Here is an 18,721-nt window from a genome sequence, read left to right as displayed (position 1 = left end):
TCGATTCCCGGTCAGGGCACAGGCCCGGGTTGTGGGCTCAGACCCCAGGGTGGGGTCTGCAGGAGGCAGCCGGCCCATGATTCTCTCTAATCGTTGATGTTTCTCTCTCTCTCCCCCTCTCCCTTCCTCTTTGAAATCAATAAAATATATTTTTAAAAAGAACAGGATGCGTTAAAGTTGGGGATCAGGAGCGGTTTAGTGAGTGGCCTTTCTGTTTAGTTGTTTCCATGTCATCACCTAAGAACGAACTGAAGGGAAGAAGAGCCTGTGGCAGGTTAGCCACCCGTGGGCTTTGGGCATGGCCCTGGGTTCCCTCCGCCATGCTCTCTGCCCGTGGGGACAGCAGGGCGGGAGGGGGGAGCGCGGAGGCAGGCTGCGTGGCCGCCTGGCCGGGCTGCGCGTTCCCTGCGCCCTGTTGAGCGCGTGGAGCTCCTGCAATCGCACAGCCCATTCCCAGCCAGAGGCCGGGCCAGCGGATTTCATTTCACCTGCGCCATTTTGCCAGCTCACTCGGTGAATCCAACAATAATCCTTTCGTTAGCAGATCAATAAGAAATTAAGAAGCAATTAAAGAGAAATGAAAAAACTTAAAAACCTGCATTGACCTGGCAGTCACGGGTTGTTTTTATTCCATTTTAGAAAATCAAGATTTAAAAACAGAGGAACTCGGTACGGTTCTTGCCTTCTCCCTGCTGGGTGGACCGTTTTTAAAAGACAAACAGAAAATAAAAACACCCAGTAAAAGCAGGAAGAACTCTGTGTTAGCACTGGAACAGCAAATAGCACCCGTGCATTCATACTGGATCAGCACACGTCTTCTCTTCCCACGGACTGAGCAGGCCGCTGAGCGGACGCCCACGTGGCTTCCGGAAAGAGCTGCTAGAGAGGGCGGACCCGTCTTCCAAATAATCGTTTCACTTGCGCTCAGAGGCCGAACATCAGATGAGAACCGTCCCTCCCAACGAAGACCGTGTTCGTTCCCGCCCCTCGCCCACGACCAAAGCTCGGCCCACTCCCCCTTCATCCACATACCAGCAAGCAAAGGAGTGGTGTGGTGTGCGTTTTTAGCAAGAACTCTCCACAGGGCGCCCAGTTGTTATCCTCTCCAGGCCCAGCAGTCACAGCCGCCAGCGGGAGCTAGAGCGACGCCTTTGCCGGTCCCCTGCCGGCCGCGTGGGCCGCCCCGGGAGAGCCCGTCTACGCTTCGGCTCTGCGTCCACCTCCGACTCCGGTCTCCGGGAGGCAGAGCTGCTTCTGACCCGGTGCCCTGCGCGCACCAGGCCATTCGTGCTTGAGGTGGAGACACGGGATGCGACGAAGGGGTGTAAGTGATGGAGCAGATTTTATTTATTTGTTTGTTTTAAAATATATTTTTATTGATTTCAGAGAGGAAGGGAGAGGGGGAGAGAGATGGAAACATCCATGATGAGAGAAAATCATGGATCAGCTGCCTCCTGCACGCCCCACACTGGGGATGGAGCCCACAACCTGGGCCCGGGCACTGACTGGGAATGAGCCGTGACCTCCTGGTTCATAGGTCGACGCTCAACCACTGAGCCAGGCCGGCCGGGCATGGTCTTCCCTGTGGAGCTTCTTGCTCTGCCGTTAGGATTTTGCTCCTCTCATCCTTTTCTGTGTCTTCTCCTGAGGAGACGAGCACAAATCATTCCCCGTCCCTGAGGATCAGTGCCCACGGCCCATCTGCTGAGTTTATCCACAGCAGGAGGTGGGAGAGTGTTTGTATTTGGGGAGAGACGGGCGGGCGCTATTCTGCACCAACGACACAGGCGAATGTAGAAAACCCACATTCTGTTCGGTGAGACAGTCCTCGGCCTCAGCTACAGTCCTGCTGCAAAGTGCTCAGAGGAATTCAACTACCCCCCCCTTCTTTCACTCTAAAGAAGTCAATTGTTTTTGCCGTGACTATTCCCCGTCTCCAACCCCACAAAGGACAGCGAATGCATCCAACGTAAGGCCGGTAAACAGCCACGGGCCATGGACATTGATGGAATTAGGAACACCGGACCGGTTAGAATACACGGCCACACTCATTGTTGCAAAATGATTGGATTCGTGTCTCATCACATTTGCATTCTGAAGCCTGAATATAGTATGATTAGGCATTATTTTAACCATGACATTAAAATACAATTTAAAATGAAATGGCCCTTCATATCATACTAATATCAGTGTTTTAAATAACAAAGGGGATTTTTTTTTAAGAAAAAAGGGAAGGATTAGCATTTTGTTTCAATCAGTACAAGCCGTGAGGCTCCAGTTGGGGTCCCCGAGAGCAGGTTTGTATTAATATTCCAGAGATGCGTGTGTGTTGCCTCTGGGCACATTGAAAAGCCACTTAAACTGCACTTAGAACAGCGCTCCAGGATCAAATTGATGTGCATCACCCATTTACAATAAAGCTTGATTATGATAAAGGCATGCGTATTTGCATAATTACATGTTTGATTTTTGGATAATGCAACGCGCAGGACAAAATGTGGCTTCGTGTAGAAACACATCATCCAGAGGCACCATCTGCCGTGGTGTCGACGGCACTGCACGCGGATCAAAAAACGGAAGATGGATTTCTGAGGATCAAAAGGGAAGACGCCGGAGCCGCGGGTACACAGCCAGCGCGGCCCCCCGGCCGGATCTTGCGGAACGGAGAAATAAAATGCAGGCAAAACATGGTGGGAAAGATAAGAGCCACGCATCTTCAAACACAGAGCGAGGCCTTTCACGAAGACGGCGTGAGATGGGAGAGATCCGCGCGGCTGCTCCTGTGATGTCGTCCTGGCATTCGGTGCACGCTCGGCGCCAGGTCCTGTATTCAGGAGCGGGCCCTTCAGAATAATCGCTCTGAACAGGGTGATCCTCGGAGAGGAGAGGCTGCCATCAGATGCAGCAGAGGGGGGGGGGGGGGGGGGGGGAGAACCCTCCGTTTTTCTTTGTGCGCTGAATGGGGTGGTGCCAGCGGTGACCCCGGAGACTGGACTTAGAGGTGATCTTATCTTTTCTTCTTTCTTTAGCTCCCCCCGCCCGAAGTAGTCTTCCTAAATTTTATGTCATGTGCTTTTTTAAAACCATATTAACAAACAGTTAAACCGTAAAAACATAAAAATGAAAGGTCCGTTTCCTAAAAGCACTGTTCTTAGGAAAAGGAAACCCAGAGGAGACACACACAGACACACAGACACAGACGCTCACACTCGAAACGAACTTCCAGAGGCTTCGCACAGCCCTTGGCAGAGGAGGAAGAGGGGGACCGGTCATGGTCACGAGGTGATGAGGAGGTCCTCTGATTGTGAAATTAGCTGCAGACCCTGAGGGCACCGCATCAGGAAAGGAGGCGCCCTGGGCAGGAGGGAGGAGGAGCTCTTTGTGAGCACCCCGCTACCTTGGGGACTAAGGAGGGGTTAAACCACAAGAATTCTCATCCGGGCTTGTTCTCTGTGAGTCCCCACAGTGGCCTGACTCAGACGATCAACAGGAGACACACTCCTTAAGCTGGCCTTGCACTCTGAGGGTCAAAGTTGATTTCTGGCTAATTAGCATAACAAAAGGAAAAGGGAAATGTATAACAGAGACAATGAAATTATAATTATGTTGGGTCATACTAGTGGCCTGGTGCACCAGTGGGGTCCCTTGGCCTGGCCTGTGGTATCAGGCCAAAACCGGCTCTCTGACATCCCCCGAGGGGTCCCAGATTGCGAGAGGGCACAGGCCAGGCCAAGGGACCCCACCGGTGCACTTTTGGGGCCGGGGAGGGATGCGGAAGGTTGGCCAGCCAGGGAGGGACCATGGGAGGGCTCCAGGGCATGTCTGGCCCATCTCCCTCAGTCCTGATTGGCCAGACCCCAGCAGCAAGCTAACCTAAAGGTCTGAGCATCTGCCCCTGGTGGTCAGTGCACATCATAGCGAGCAGTTGAATGACCTTAGCATATCATTAGCATATTACGCTTGGATTGGTTGAACAGCCAAACGCACGACCAGACACTTAGCATATTAGGCTTTTATTATATAGGATGCATATGTATGTATGTGGGTGTGTGTGTTAAAAATGGCAGGAATTATGATAAAGCAGAGTTTGCAGGAATTCCTGGAGAAGTAGAAAGACACCAGCTGTAGGAACCTTCTATTTACTACTTTTGATCCAAGACAGATGAAACACTAAGTGAGGACAGAGGACGCAGCAATGTAAGGACCAAGGGAGAAGATGTGTGCCCACCACACTGGGGATTTGCTTCTTGTTCTTATATGTTTTTGCCGCAGCATCTCATCCTGCTCTTGTGAAACCATCTCTAAGATGATTGCGCACCAGCGTCATAGTTCCCGGGAGAGGGGGAGCCATCTCCATCCATGTCAGGAGCATGGCGTGCCTCTGCCCTCCCCTCCAACACCATGTTATTTTCTAATCAATGAGAGGTGTTCACTAATGAAATTAAAAAATAGAACAAAATTGAAGGTGAAAATTATAACTAAAGAGGTAAATCTATCATCATTGATCTATGAGTGTTTACCACAACTGCAAGAGAATAACCAAAGGCTACAAAAAAAAGAAAGAACTTGTTATTTAATATGGATTAACTTAGTCTACTTCTATTTTTATGGTTTTTATATATACAAACAACTAGCAGATAGACAATATTAAAAAACTGAAAGCTGCATTAATAATTGCAGAAGAAGGGAAATGTCCAGGGAAAACTTAGAGCTGTGGACAACGTCTACAGGGAAAACTGTGGAACTCACTTGATGAGCACATACTGTAGACTTAATGTCAAACCTCACGAGTCCACGTTCAGTGGGCTGTGTTTGTGCGATGCTTAATTTTACGTGTCAACTTGATGGACCACAGGGCGCCCGGGTACTTCATCAGAATTATCCTGGGGGTGTCCGTGAGGGTGTTCCTGGGAGAGGCCAACACTCGCATCCATGGCCTGGTAGAGCAGATTGCCCTCCACGGTGGTGGGCCTCATCCAATCAGTGAGGGCCTGAGTAGAACAAGAAGACTGGCCTTCCCTACTGCCTGCCTGACTGGGCTGCGGCATCAGCCTTTTCCTGGTTTTGGACTCAAACTGAAACATTGGCTCTTCTTGGGTCTGAAACCTGCCAATCTTTGGGCTGGAAATTACACCTCAGTTCTCTGTGCTGTGAGAGTCTCAGACTTGGGCTAAATGCACACACACACACACACACAATATATATATATATAGGGTTAGGGTTAGGGTTAGGGTTAGGGTTATATACATACATGTGTGTACGCATTATTGTTCATATATGTAGACATGTATAAAATATAGAGAGATCTTCTGTGAGTCCTGATTCTCTGGAGAACCTAACAGCATATTCAGAATGAAATACAATGTTAAGAAAGAATCTTTTAGCACAAAGATAATCAGGATATGATTTCCTCTCAGGATGGATTTTTAAATGTCAAACCTCAAGTATTCACGGCTCCGAGCCACTTTCTATTTTATTCTCATGCGAAAGGTCAGTGGGTGGAGATGCTCCTGTGCCCAGTAGCTGGCGTGCGTGATGGCGCCCCGGCCCCAGGAAGGCCCGGGACTGCTGCTGGAAGAGTTGCTGACTTTGAAGGGAAGTTGGACCCAAAGTGGTGCCCTCTCCTCCCTCCTCGCTCTGCTCCTGCACGTCCTCAGGCGATCTGTTCTCAGCGGCTCGGAAAACAGTGTGGCCGCGGAGATCTTTCCGTTCACCTACAAATGACTGTTTAGGCCCCCGGTGCCCAGGGCTCTGACATCACCAGGTGCACTTTGGTGAGTTATGCAGAGCCTTCCGCAGAATCAGGAGAAGAAACAGCAAGAAACAAATGGCAGCGAAATAACGAAATCAATATGTGATTACCGATTATGGAACTGAATGAGACCCGGAGATAAAGCACGAATGGGAGATGGATAACCATGGGGTCACCGGGGGATTTTCTCTGGAAATATGATATTCAGCCCGGCAGGCGTGGCTCAGTGGCTGAGGGTTGACCTATGAACCAGGAGGTCACGGTTCGATTCCTGGTCAGGGCACATGCTGGGGTTGCAGGCTCGATCTCCAGTGTGGGACATGCAGGAGGCAGCCAATCCATGATTCTCTCTCATCACTGATGTTTCTCTCTCTCTCCCTCTCCCTTCCTCTCTGAAATCAACAAAAATGTTTTCGTTTTTTAAAATAAGACAGAGCTCTCTGTAGCCCACAGGAGCACGTAAAGACCGCGTGGTGAACAGTGAGGTCAGAGGAGGCGGCATTTTGAGCTTTTCCTCCTTTTCCAGGTGGGAAACTTCAGGCACATGGTGAGTGTAAAGACAACTGCCTTTAATATGACTCATGGCATAAAGGATGCTTCTCGCTAATGGATACACACAAGCAAGAGCAGGAAAGCCAGGTACCTCGAGAGAAAAGGGAGACTTGAGTCAACAGCCAGTTGCCTCCCTGCTTTGTCAAACCGTGGAAACACATGGTCTCACACCCTTGTTTGTTTCTTCTTTTTTCTAAATATATTTTTATTGATTTCAGAGCGGAAGGGAGAGGGAGAGATAGAAACACCAATGAGAGAGAGAATCATGGACCGGCTGCCTCCTGCACGCCTTACACTGGGGATGGAGCCCGTAACCCAGGCCTGTGCCAACTGGGAATTGAACCCTGACCTCCTGGTTCATAGGTCGACGCTCAAGCACTGAGCCACAAGGGTGGGACTCACACCCTTGTTTGTATGAGACTGGAAAGGAGATCTCAGAGAAAGTGGTTATCAGCTGGTGTTGAAGTCCTGGGTGTCTTCTGGCTTGGTTCCCAGGGCCCAGCACTCCGCGTCCTCACCTGGGCGCTGGGGACACGGGGGCGGGGAGCGCAGGAGGGTGGGCTGCCGGCACTCGGATTTCCTACGTGCTCCTGTGAAAACGTGAATTCATTTGGAAATCAGACCGATGCAAGTAAACGTTTTAAAAGAATCTATCAGATACGCGATCTGAATAAAGCTGTGAATGGAAAGAGGTAATTTGTTTTAATTGCAGCTGTTTCACTGACAAGATAAGATTGCATCGTGTAAGATGCTACTAATATGGTTAAGTACATTTTTCTGCCGAACTCACCCCAGCCATTTGCAAAGAGCGGATCGGGGATGCGGAGGCAAAAGGGGGCCCCTGCCCACAGCTCGGGCGCCAGGCTGGGCTGGAGATGAGCTGAGCCGTGTGGCCGCCATGGCCCTCCTGCTGGCCCCCCAGCCCGTGGCCACCCCGCCCACACTCACCCTCCATGGTCCTTTCACGCGTCCAGGCTTTCTCCTCGCCAGACACCCTGACATCCCTTCCCGGCACCACCGCCTGACCAGCAAGTCCGAGCGGCTCTCACAGGCGGGCTCCGCCGTTGGGTTGGGATCCCTGCATGTTGCGCTGCAGGCGTCCCTCAGATGTGCGGTCAGCAGCCCATCACCTGTGCTCCTGGCAGACGTGGTCTCCCAGGCGGCGCGGTGGCCCGTGTTCTGCGGACGGTGTCCCCCCTGCGCCTCGCGCATTAGTTGGATGTCGGCCCCTTTGTTTACTTTGCTTTGGCGGCCGTTGCCCAGGGAGACCCGACCCAAAAGATGCTGCAGAGGCTGAGGTGGGAACGTTTACTGATGCTTTCTCCCAGGAGTGTTATGGCTCCGGGCCTTCCCTTTACATCTGTGCTCCATTCTGAGCTTGTTTTACTCGATGGCGGGAGGAAGCGGCCCGGTTGCGCTCTTTGGCGCGTGTCTGTCTGGGTTTCCCGGCGCCGTTGATCAACGAGGCTGCCCTCTCCCCGGCGTCCATTCCTGCCTCTCCGAGGAGGACACATGCTCCACGCCGCTGCCAGGAAATGTATGTCAAACCCACAGTGAGGTGCCACCTCTCACCCGTCAGAATGGCTGGCACCGCAAAGTCCACAATGACAAGCGTCGCAAGAACTCGGGAGAAGGGAACCTGCACCAGAGCTGCCACACACACCACCCAGCAGTGCCACTCCTGGGTGTGTAGCCAAGAAATGAAAAACACCAACTAGAAGAAATACATGCACAGCAGCGGCACTTCAAAAAGCCCAGATACAGCAGCCAGCGAGGGCTCATGGGTAGATGGACAAAGGCGTGGCACACAGACACGGTGGGGTGTTACTGAGCCATAAGAAGCAGGAAACTGCCATTGGTGACATGGGCGGGCCCAGAGGTGTGATACCAATGAAGTAAGTCGGACACAGAAAGACAAATCCCGTCGGATTTCACTTCCATGTGGAATCTAGACAGCAGAACAAAGCAAACAAAACAGAAGCCGAGTCATAAACGAGAACAGGCTGGTGGCGGCCAGGGGGGCGGGCGGTGGGAGAAGGTGGAGAGATGAGAGGGGACAGTCAGTGACCTCGATTCCACTGTGCTCGTGAGCTCGGACTACCAGGTCGCTGGGACGCTGACCTGGGCGGCAGCCATTTCTCTGGAGAAGGGACAGGCTCCTAAAAGAGAACATGCGGCCCCTTAACCACTCCCCTCGGGGGCTAACCGCCTCCTCAAGAGGCGAGCCTCCTTCTCGCAGGACCTCAGACAGTGCAGGCGATGAAAGGAACACGCCGTGTGCACCTGGCATCACCTGTGCCGAAGTCGCACAAGATGTGTTGTTTTAGACTCTCTCTGCCGACTCCGACTCTGACTCCTTGTCTTCCTCCTTCCCCTCCTCCCCCCTCCTCCTTCTCCTCCCCCTCCTCTTCCTCCTCCTCCTCCTTCTTCTCCTCCCCCTCCTCTTCCTCCTCCTCCCCATCCTACTCGCCTTCCTCCTTCTCTTCCTTTTTCTCCTCCTCCCTTTCTTTACTGTTCAATGCGAACGCCTGTCATTTAAACACTATGGAACAGTCTCTGGGAACCGTATTTTCAAGCCCGCAGTTCTTAGCAGGGAGATAAAGGGTTGTGTTGGTAAACAGTCTTTATAGCTCCTTTTTGCATTTCAAATCATCTTGCTTTGAAGGCTTTCCACGGACAAGTGCCCACGCGTGTTCCGCGCTTGCTCGCGGTGACTCTGCTTAGCTCTGAGCTGGGTGTTACTCTGTCTGCTTTCATCAAAGGAGAGCGAGGCCCTGGGAGGTGAGATAAGCATCTCAAATCCTCAGATGCAACCCGACCCAATCTCCTCCCTAAATTCCTGTTTGTTCTGAAGGTGTGGTCCTCTGTGGTGGCAAAAGCCTTCTCACTAACATTAGCACAGGGACGTCTGTGTGGGACTGAGGCGGATTTGCGGCCAGAGACTCGTCCTAAAAGACCTTCTGGGCAGCCCTCCAGGCATTTCTATAACCTCAGCTGCGCCCGCAGGACTGGCTCAGTGGCTAAGCATCAATCTAGGAACCAACCAGGAGGTCACAGTTCGATTCCCGGTCAGGGCACAGGCCCAGGTTGTGGGCTCGATCCCCAGTATGGGGAGTGCAGGAGGCAGCCGATCCATGATTCTCTCTCATCATGGATGTTTCTCTCCTCCCTTCCTCTCTGAAATCAATAAAAATTAAAAAAAAAAAAAAGAGGTGGGAAGAGCCAGGCGCAGTCGGTGGCCTTGCTCCTGAGGAGGGAGGCAGGCACCTTCCCGAGGCTCCAGCTGTCGGTGCTGCTGCCTGTGCTGCTGCAGGTGTGTGTTCTGCGTATCAGACACTCAGACAACTTGCAGGAACCTCAGTTATCACACCGTCCCATGAGCAGCGAGCAGTCACTCCTTCCTCTCCGTGAAGATTCCCTGGCTCCACAAGCAGACGAATCATTTTAGTTCCTGGGCAGGAGAGGGCTGACCAGTAGCTCTGCCCATCCACCCCAACCCCATCTGGGATCATCCCTGCACTGACTTCCTGCCCCACCCCCCACCCCTTCCCCAGCCTCCTGCAGGGCACCTGGGCTTCCAGATCTCCACAGGCGGAGGCTGGTCTGGCGGTGAACATGCACCTGTCAGGCAGATGCCTGCGGGTTAGTTTCCAGGCAGGAAGTCGCTCTGAATGGCCTGGGCTCTGTGGCTCCCGCTGGCATACACCTGGCGGCGGCACCCGCCGGCTGCCCAGAGGCCCAGGTGTGGGTCTGCGGCCTCGCCAGCTCATCCTGATACGATGTCTTGGGGCTGCGAGTGCAGAACAGCCTCCCAGGTTAATGAGCCGCACGACACGCACCTTCCCAGAGGCTCACAGAGGAGAGGAGGCCATGGGGGGAGTGGGGAGGGGAGGGGGAGCAGGGAGGGGGGGTGGGAGGAGAAGCAGGAAGCGCAGGTTTCATGCTGACAACCATCCCGAGCCTCCTCGCAGCCCCTCCTGGTGGCAGAAGCCAGTTTTTTTCAGTCGTGGCAGCCCAGATGGTAACTGTTTTCTGGATGATTCTTGCTAAAGAGCTGAGCGTCTCCCCTACACACTTCACGTTATTTTTCTTTCCTCTTCCTTCCCTCCCGCAGTGTCTGAATTATCTGACTTTATGAAGATGGATTCTAAGAAAATGTAGACGGGAGATAAAATTCCCTACACGCCTCTGAATACCACTAAGCTTTCTGAGAACATGGCTTTTTTTTGGTTGGTTTGTTTGGTCATTAAACGGAGACATGCAACTCCTGTGCTTACAACTGCAATTTCCTACCAAGTTGTCCACAGAAAAATTAGACTGTGACCTGGAAATAAGACAACACACATAAAAGAAACTTCATTACTTAATGATTGATCGATTGATTGGTTTTAGAGATAGAGAGGAAGGGGTGAGAGAGAGAGATCTGTTGTTCCACTTATTGATGCACTCAGTTGATTCTTGTATGTGCCCTGATCAGGAATTAAACCCACAACCGTGGGGTCTCTGGACAACGCTCTAACCAACCGAGCCACCTGGCCGGGGCCGTGAAGGAAGCTGCTAAGACTCAACTCGAAAGGCCGCCCGGCCGCAGGCTCTCGCACTGCTCCTGCGTGTCTGCGTGTCTGATGAGGGCTGCAGCCCCAAATTGGTTCTGTCCGTGCAGCTAGAAACCCACCTGAGATGAACACCAGCACTCATTACGCAGCTGACACCTGCCGGCTGCTGCCACCCGCAGCAGGACCCCAGTGTTCGTGTCCAACTGCTGCCACCCGCTTCCCCTTGCGGATTCCGTCGGGACTGGGTTTGCTGTGGGTGGGCTCTGTCACCTCGCGGTCCTTGGCCGTGGCCGTGGTGCTGTGGCACAAAGACCCCACAGAACCCACCGTGCGGGCTGTCGGCAGGCCCGGGGCAGCTGCAGGTCCGAGCAGAGAAAGCCCAGTCCCCGAGCCCACGCCCCTGGCGGGGCCGTCTCGCCACAGGCAGTGCCCGTGCTGGGTCCCTGCTTCGTGGGCAGACGTTTCTCTCAGCTCTTTGCTGTTTTTATTTCCGTGTGACAGACCTCCTGCTGCAATCTCTGGGGGAGCCGAGGGAAAAGGAGAGAGAGAACGGGACGTACAGACCCCCCTGGGCAGCAGCAGAGAGCCTGGCGGCCTGACCCGCCTACGGCGGTGGCAGAGGTTCCACGGGAAGTTCAAGGGCGAAGCAGTGCCCTTCGCTTCACAGCCCAGACGGGTCCGCACGTGCTCGGCCCCACTCAGCGGGCCCCGGGCCTTTCTCTGCTGCATGTCCTGCCCGAGGCTCTGGAGCCTGGGATGGAACCCGCTGCCACCCGCGTGTCTGTAGTGGATGGAGAAGGGTCAGAACTGGGTCATAGCGAGAGCTACCAGCAGCACACTTGGCAATTACAGTCACATTTACATCCCATGGTGCCTGGCGGCGACTCGCTTCCTTGATTTATGGGGTGAGTCACACACAGACGCCGAGCAAACGTGGTCTCCTTCCCCGATCTCTCGTGTCGTGGCAGGAGTCCAAGCTGACACCACCCGTCTCTAAGCTCGGTTCCCATTTGAAACTGTGTCCGGCCAACCCTTCGTTTTTCCCAGGGAAGGGACACGGGGCTGGACGCCGAGCCAAAGCGCTCCTCCTCCGGCCGGTCAGCTCTCTCCTCCCCTCTCGCCCCTGCTCACTTCCTCCGACTCTGCCACCATTTCCTTCGGGGGTAACGTAGCCACTTGGTGCAGGAGTCCAGGGCTGTGCTGCTTATTCGGTGACTGGTGAACATGGGCAGGCAAACACCGGGCAGGTTAAGCCGCGTAAGCCAGGGAGGCCCCGGGAGAGCTGCCGGGGCTGCAGGGACCCCTCTCCGGCCTCCGCGGCCTCCACAGCTTCCTGCCTGTTCCGTCGCGGGGCCCTCGTGGCTCTGTCACTCAGGAGGAGTCACTCGGTAGGGACTTCCTGAGGGCGCCCTCTGCCCGCTCCATCTGGCACCGCCTGTTCATAGATGTTCGAGCATCTTCCTAGGAGATCTGTCTCCTAAGAAACGGTCTGAGGTGGACTCGTTCCCAGCAGAAGAGGGAAGCGCATTTGGAGGTCAGCCCGGCAGGCTCTGCGGGAAGAGGCGGGAGCAGAAGACGTGCGTGACCTGGAGGTGTAATCAGGGTGTAGAGCTGGCCTGAGACGTGACCGTGGGGACAGCAGGAGGGCCCCACCTCCATGTTCACAGCATTGGGGTCCTCAGCGGAGGGAGGAGAGCACTTGCCGGCCACCACTCACTGCGTTTGAGACCTTGGGCGAGTCATTTCATTGCTCCGTCCCTCAGTTTCTCACGAAAAACTATGATGATGAAACCTGCCCCGTGGAGTTGTGGCCAGGGTCAAGGTTAACAATCCCTTCAATGTCCTAGCACACGTGCCTCTCAGAAAATTGGGGCCATTAATGCCGTTCACAGCACGGTGTTCGACCGATAGGTGTTGGTGAATGCTTAGCGAGATACTTAATTCCTGTTTCAAGTGTGTCCTTAATGGGTCCACACGATTGGAAGATAATTAATGTGAAAAATATTTATTAAGATGATGTTAATAAAAGGCCGGCCCGCAGATCTAAATATCCATAGAAATTGAAGTTGACGACTCAAATCTGGAGCAACAAAAACCACTTGTTAAAGGACGCAGAGCAGCGACGCACACGGCGGTGCAGGAGGCAGAGAAAGCCAGTGCTCAATGTCGTGGCAGGAAACAAAATCAATTCTGGAAATTTATCATTTTTAAAAAAATTGAAATATCAATACATTAATTCAATCAGGAGCCATAAACACAAATTTTAAAGAACAAATCAATGCCAGAATTTTATTTTTTGATTATTTAATAAAGTTAAAAGATTAATAGATGAGTAGATCTACCAAATCAATTCCTATGTTTACTTGAATAAAAATGTTGCTATTTTGTCATAATTATTATTTATGTACAGCATTATGTCTCACTAAATGAATAAAAATCAGTTTACATGAAAGCTTGCTACGTAAGTAGAGAACAAGATGAGGAGAATGTGGAAACCGAATTCAGTGAAGGAGAGATTTTTAAGTGAGAATGGTTCCCATTTCCCATCTCTCTCTCTCTCTCTCTCTCTCTCTCTCACACACACACACACACACACACACATATATATAAAGTAAGTTAGTAAAATGTGCTTAAGGCATTTAACCTTAAGAAATACCATGATGGCCCGCTGGCCAGCATGGCTCAGTGGTTGAGCGTCAACCTATGAACCAGGTCACGATTGGATTCCCAGCCAGGGCACACGCCCGGGTTGTGGGCTTGGTCCCCAGTAGAGGGTGTGCAGGAGGCAGCCGGTCAATGATGTTTCTATCTCTCCTTTCCTCTCTGAAATCAATAAAAAAAATATATATTTAAAAAATATTTCAACATATGAACTTCAATGTGGTTTATTGGGGACCAGGTGGCACACGAACTTTCAAAGCGTAGCGAGCCCTGTTTGACCGTATCCACCGAGCCCCGAGGTCGGGGTACTCCTGCGCATCTGCACTGTGTGGAATGGAGAAACCGAGGCCCGGCTGTGCGGGTGGCGGACCCTCTGGCTTGGTTGAGTCCGCTGGTTCTCTCGGCTTCCCCCCTCGTGAGGAGCTCACTGCAAACCTCGCCCTGGTCAGTGGCCGCCGCCTGGCCTGCACGGGGCCCAGAGGCGTCTGAAATGCTGGCATTCACCGAGGCAAAGCCAGAGGCCGGGCTGCCCTCCCTTCAGCCGTGACCCCGAGGATCCAGTCCACAGCTTGCAGGCACTTACTTACCAGCCAGGGCCTGCGCTGCCCGCACGCTGGCCTGCGGCTCCAGTCCCCCCGGCTTCTCCGATGACATTGTGGGGGGCGCTGTGATGTCGGGGTGAACACCAAGGGGGGCCTGACCCCCCCCCCCCCCACTGCCGTCCTTCCTGCTCAGATGCTGGCTGTCTTTTGTTTGTTTTTTAAATATTTGTATTGATTTCAGAGAGAGAGGGAGAGAAAGATAGAAACATTGATGATGAGAGAGAATCATGGATCAATCGCCTACTGCGCCCCTGACTGGGGATGGAGCCCGCAACCCGGGCATGAGCCTGACCAGGAATTGAATGCTGACCTCCTGCTTCATAGGTCGATGCTCAACCACTGAGCCACGCCGGCCGGGCTCACAGGTCTTTCTTTCCCTTCTGACCGCGTGGGTTTCGAGACCTCCCAAACTGTGGGCAGCCTGGCCTGGCGCTAGGCTGGTGTCTGGGTTTAGCTGACAGACGCCTAATTAATTATGTCTAGAAGTGCAGGGATTTCTGTTTGGTGCCTGCTGCTCAGAGCTGCCCTGAGAAAACATGTGCTGTGCGCAGCTCCCTGGGAGGGGGGGCGGATGCTGGGCCTCTCGGCCCTGGAGGCAGCAGCCCGGCTCCGGGCTCCGGCTGAGTCCTCGGCAGGGGGCCGCTCTCCTTGTTGGATCAGGAGCTCCAGAGATGAGCAGGCCTCTGCCTCCCAGATCAGGGGGCGCGCTGTAGGACACAGGGGCGGGGGGACCCCACAAAGCCGGCGCTCTGAGCACGCCTGCCCCTGCCCCCGTGCGCAGCTTTGAAGGAACACGGGAACCAAGCAAACACGGTTTACGGGTAGAAGTTACACCGCGTCTTGAGAACTGGATGTTCAGGAGTGAATTACACTCTCCTTCTTCATGATGTGGGCGCTCACGCGCTCCCTGGGGGAAGGGGGAGGCAGGTACACGATCCAGGCCCAGGTAAACAACATCATTCATTCCCATGGGCACAGCGTGAAGCCGGGCCCATCCACAACTTCGATTTTCTAAAGAATTAAGATGATCTCCGGGGAAGGAGCCAGGGAGGGGCTGTGACTTAGAAATAGATGGCACCCCCCCGTGTTCCCAGGCCCCGTATTCATGGCTGATGAAATCCATGTAGTAGATCTTCTTAAAGCCGTAAGCCTCCTGCCCGGGCCGCGCCTGTGCTGGAGTTTACCGCGCGCGTGTCTCAGTCTCGGCCACTGATGCCGGAAGGCCCATTACAGCGCAGGCCCTGGCCCCCTGGCTTATTAAAACGAGCATTTGCACAACGGCAGCCATGCTGGCTTCACACAGACCCGCCCCGAAAGGGAAACTTTTAGATCGTGGAGATGACAAACCCAGGAAAATATATATCGTTGCCCCACGTGTTATTAGCTGTGCTGAGGACTCCCCAGGGAGGTGGTCATGTGGAGGAAAAGTTAACCCCACAGAACAGGTTAAAGTCCCAAAGTGAGTCGCTATGCACCCGAAGTGGCTTTGTCCTGGGCACTGCCAGGTGCAAATTCTTCCACAAAGACGGCACCAGAGCCTGGCCAGTGTGGCTCAGTGGTCGAGTGACAACCTAGGAACCAGGAGGTCACAGTTGGATTCCAGGTCAGGGCATATGTCCGGGTTGTGGGCTCGATCCCCGGTGTGGGGTGTGCAGGAGGCAGCCGATCCATGATTCTCTCTCCTCATGGATGTTTCTATCTCTCTCTCCCTTCCTCTCAGAAATCAATACAAATATACATATTTTTAAAAGAAGGCAAATAGTAGAACATGGGACAGCAAAAGCAAGCCCAGGCCCGCAGGGGGATCGCATGGTGCGGAGCGGGGTGCAGGCGTGGGCTGTGGGACCCGGGACGTGGGCGGCGCGGGCGGCATCGGGGAGGTGATGAAGTTCACGGGTCCTGGACCTGCCCCCGCCGTGGTGCTGGGAAACTCAGGGAGATAACAGACTTCCGCATTAAAGTTTCTCTTCATGTTTAGAGATTTTTTAAAATATCGGTGGCTGACTCACTCTGCGTGAGGGGCCTCTCAGTGAAATGGCCCGTCGGCCGGGCATGTCCTGGGCCTGACCTCAGCTCAGTGCCCGTGAGGCCTTTCTCTGCCGTCCATCCAGGCTCCCCGGACTCGGTCTCTCCCCTCTCGGTGCGCATGACTCCCCTCAGGCTGTCGGGATGGCAGCTCTCCTGTGTGTTCTGGGCGAGATCTCCGAGAAACAAAATACCACGTGCGGGCGCACATGTACAGTGCAATTAAAACTTCGTGGCCCATGCACAGAAGTCGGTATCTTGTGGAAGAGCCACACTCAAGGGGCCAAAGAGCCGCATGTGGCTCGAGAGCCACGGTTTGCTGAGGCGCAGTTTGCCGACCACTGTCCCAGGGGGACAGCCACACGCTGCACCGCTTCCCAGGTGTCGCGTGCCTGGGCACCTGCCGGAAGGACGAGGGTGACGCCCTCCTCCCGTACCCCCAGGTGACTGTGGAGGAGAGCCCCTGGGAGGTGCAGCTCAGATGGGCAGGGGGAGGGAGTGGCAGAGGCAGCAGCTGCGTCTCCTCTGGAAGAAGAAGGTCAGTGGGCGTTGTCCTGGAAACGGTGGGAGAGACTCGGTGGGCGGTGCCGCAGCTGAGCAGACGGGTCGCTCTGTTCCTGGCGCGTGAAAGCTGTGGACGCAGGAGTCCAGCGTCCGCGGGTCTGTGTTTTGCCCAAGTCCTCACCCTCGGAGCCCCGCTTTATTGTCTTGCAAAGCGGGGCTTCTCTTCTCAGCCCTTGCAAAGCCCCAGGTCAGATGAGACTGGTCTCCCTACGGCTTCTGCCAACAGGTAGAGGTCAGCAGGACCACTATGTAGGATGTCCCCCCAAAATGTGCGCACACATTGTGAGGAATGATAAAGGAAGTAGTGATGAAAATACAGGTCATTTTTTGCCCTGGCCGGTTTGGCCCGGTGGATAGAGCATAGGCCTACAGACTGAAGGGTCATGGGTTCGATTCCAGTCAAGGGCACGTACCTCGGTTGCAGGCTCAATCCCCGGCCCTGGACCAGGGGGAAAGTGCTGGGGGGACGGGGCGGGGGCGGGGGGAGGAGGTAACCTATTGATGTGTCTCTCACATCGATGTTTCTCTCTGTCTCTCCCTCTCCCTTCCACTCTGTCTAAAAATCGATGGGAAACTTCCTCAGGTGAGGACTAACAACAACAAACAGTACATGTCGTGTTCGGAATTGAGCTGGCAGCTGCCGAGGTGGGCGTACATTTTGGGGGACCCCCTGTATACAGTTCCCACTGGCAAACAAGGACAGTGCGTCCCCTGCAGCTGCAATAAGAGTTGCGGTCTTGGAGGAAACTTCACACTGAGTCCTTTCCAAGCTGCAGGAAGGACCCTCTCTCCTCTTTTAAATAAAAACAAACAGGAGACACCTGGCCAGCGGGAAGTCACTGCCTCGACTCATTCCTGGAATGGACATTCCTCAGGAAATCCCAAACATGAGGCCATGGAGCCGGATCGGGCTTCCCGAACCTGTACGAGCTGATGGTGGCTTCCTGATAGAACACATGGCGTGGAACCGGCGTCACCGTTAGCAGCCGGCCCTGCAGGACCCAGGGGGCTCCCTCCTGCCCTCCGATGGCTGCTGTAGAGGCTACAGACATGGAAGCTGCAGGGGGAGGGAACAGACCCTGGGGCAAGGCGCTGGGTGATGCTCCTGCTGCAAAGCCCCCTGGTGTTTGTTTTCTGTTATTGCAGAAAGGACTCACTCAGTCATGCTTCCGCCCTCTTTTAAAAACTTACTCTAGACGTTCCATACATAATATGGAGCAAACTATTTCCATTTTTTAAAATAAGGGGGTTGCCCTAGGTTGACTTCAATGTCTTACGTATTGTATGTGATTTTTGTGAATTCACTTAAAAAACTGTATTTCTCCTGCAAACAAGGGCCCGGTGACCTGTGAGCTCTCACCGCGGGAACAGAGAGGGTGTGGGACGCATGTTGGTTGTCACACGGAATCCGAGACAAATCTTTCGAAATTGCTCCTAAGAGGGAAGTTAGGGACCACGGTGCATCTCACGCCTTCCGATGCCCCTTTTCAGGAACCGTCGTGGGGCAGGGAGGGTGCAAAGAGCTCCTGGAGCTGAGTGTGAGCCTCTGCGTCTACAACAGCCTGTAATCACGAACAGAAATTATGTTTGAAAATGTCCTTCTAATCCTGAGTAACAGCTGTGCTTACGCATCCAGCGAGTCCCGGCAACTCGTAAATTAAAATAACGGGCCATCTCGCCCTAAATTTATGTCAGCAGACGCATGGTCAGTGTAGGCTGGGATGTTAAATCACACACGTTGCAGACACTTGCTTCCACCCAAGACCAGCTCCATTCATGTCAGCGGTTTTTAAAAAATGGTTAAATAAATAGTTGTGAGAGACTGGTGTTTTTCTATCCTTAAGAAATCTGGACAGATTAGCCTTAATTCACGATTGAAATTCTCCTGACCGAGGGGTGATGGTCAGAGGGCACCTAATGTGTATCCCCAAGTGCGTCAGCCACAGACACTGTCCAGCGCGCGGCCGGCACAGGCCCTCGCTCACGCTCCACATCGGCGGCTGTGGTGT

The sequence above is a fragment of the Myotis yumanensis genome, unplaced genomic scaffold (genome assembly GCF_028538775.1).
Source record: "Myotis yumanensis isolate MYYU_CA2020_CCGP unplaced genomic scaffold, mMyoYum1.0.hap1 SCAF_17, whole genome shotgun sequence".
In the NCBI taxonomy this organism is placed as follows: Eukaryota; Metazoa; Chordata; class Mammalia; order Chiroptera; family Vespertilionidae; genus Myotis; species Myotis yumanensis.
This window is presented reverse-complemented; position numbering follows the sequence as displayed.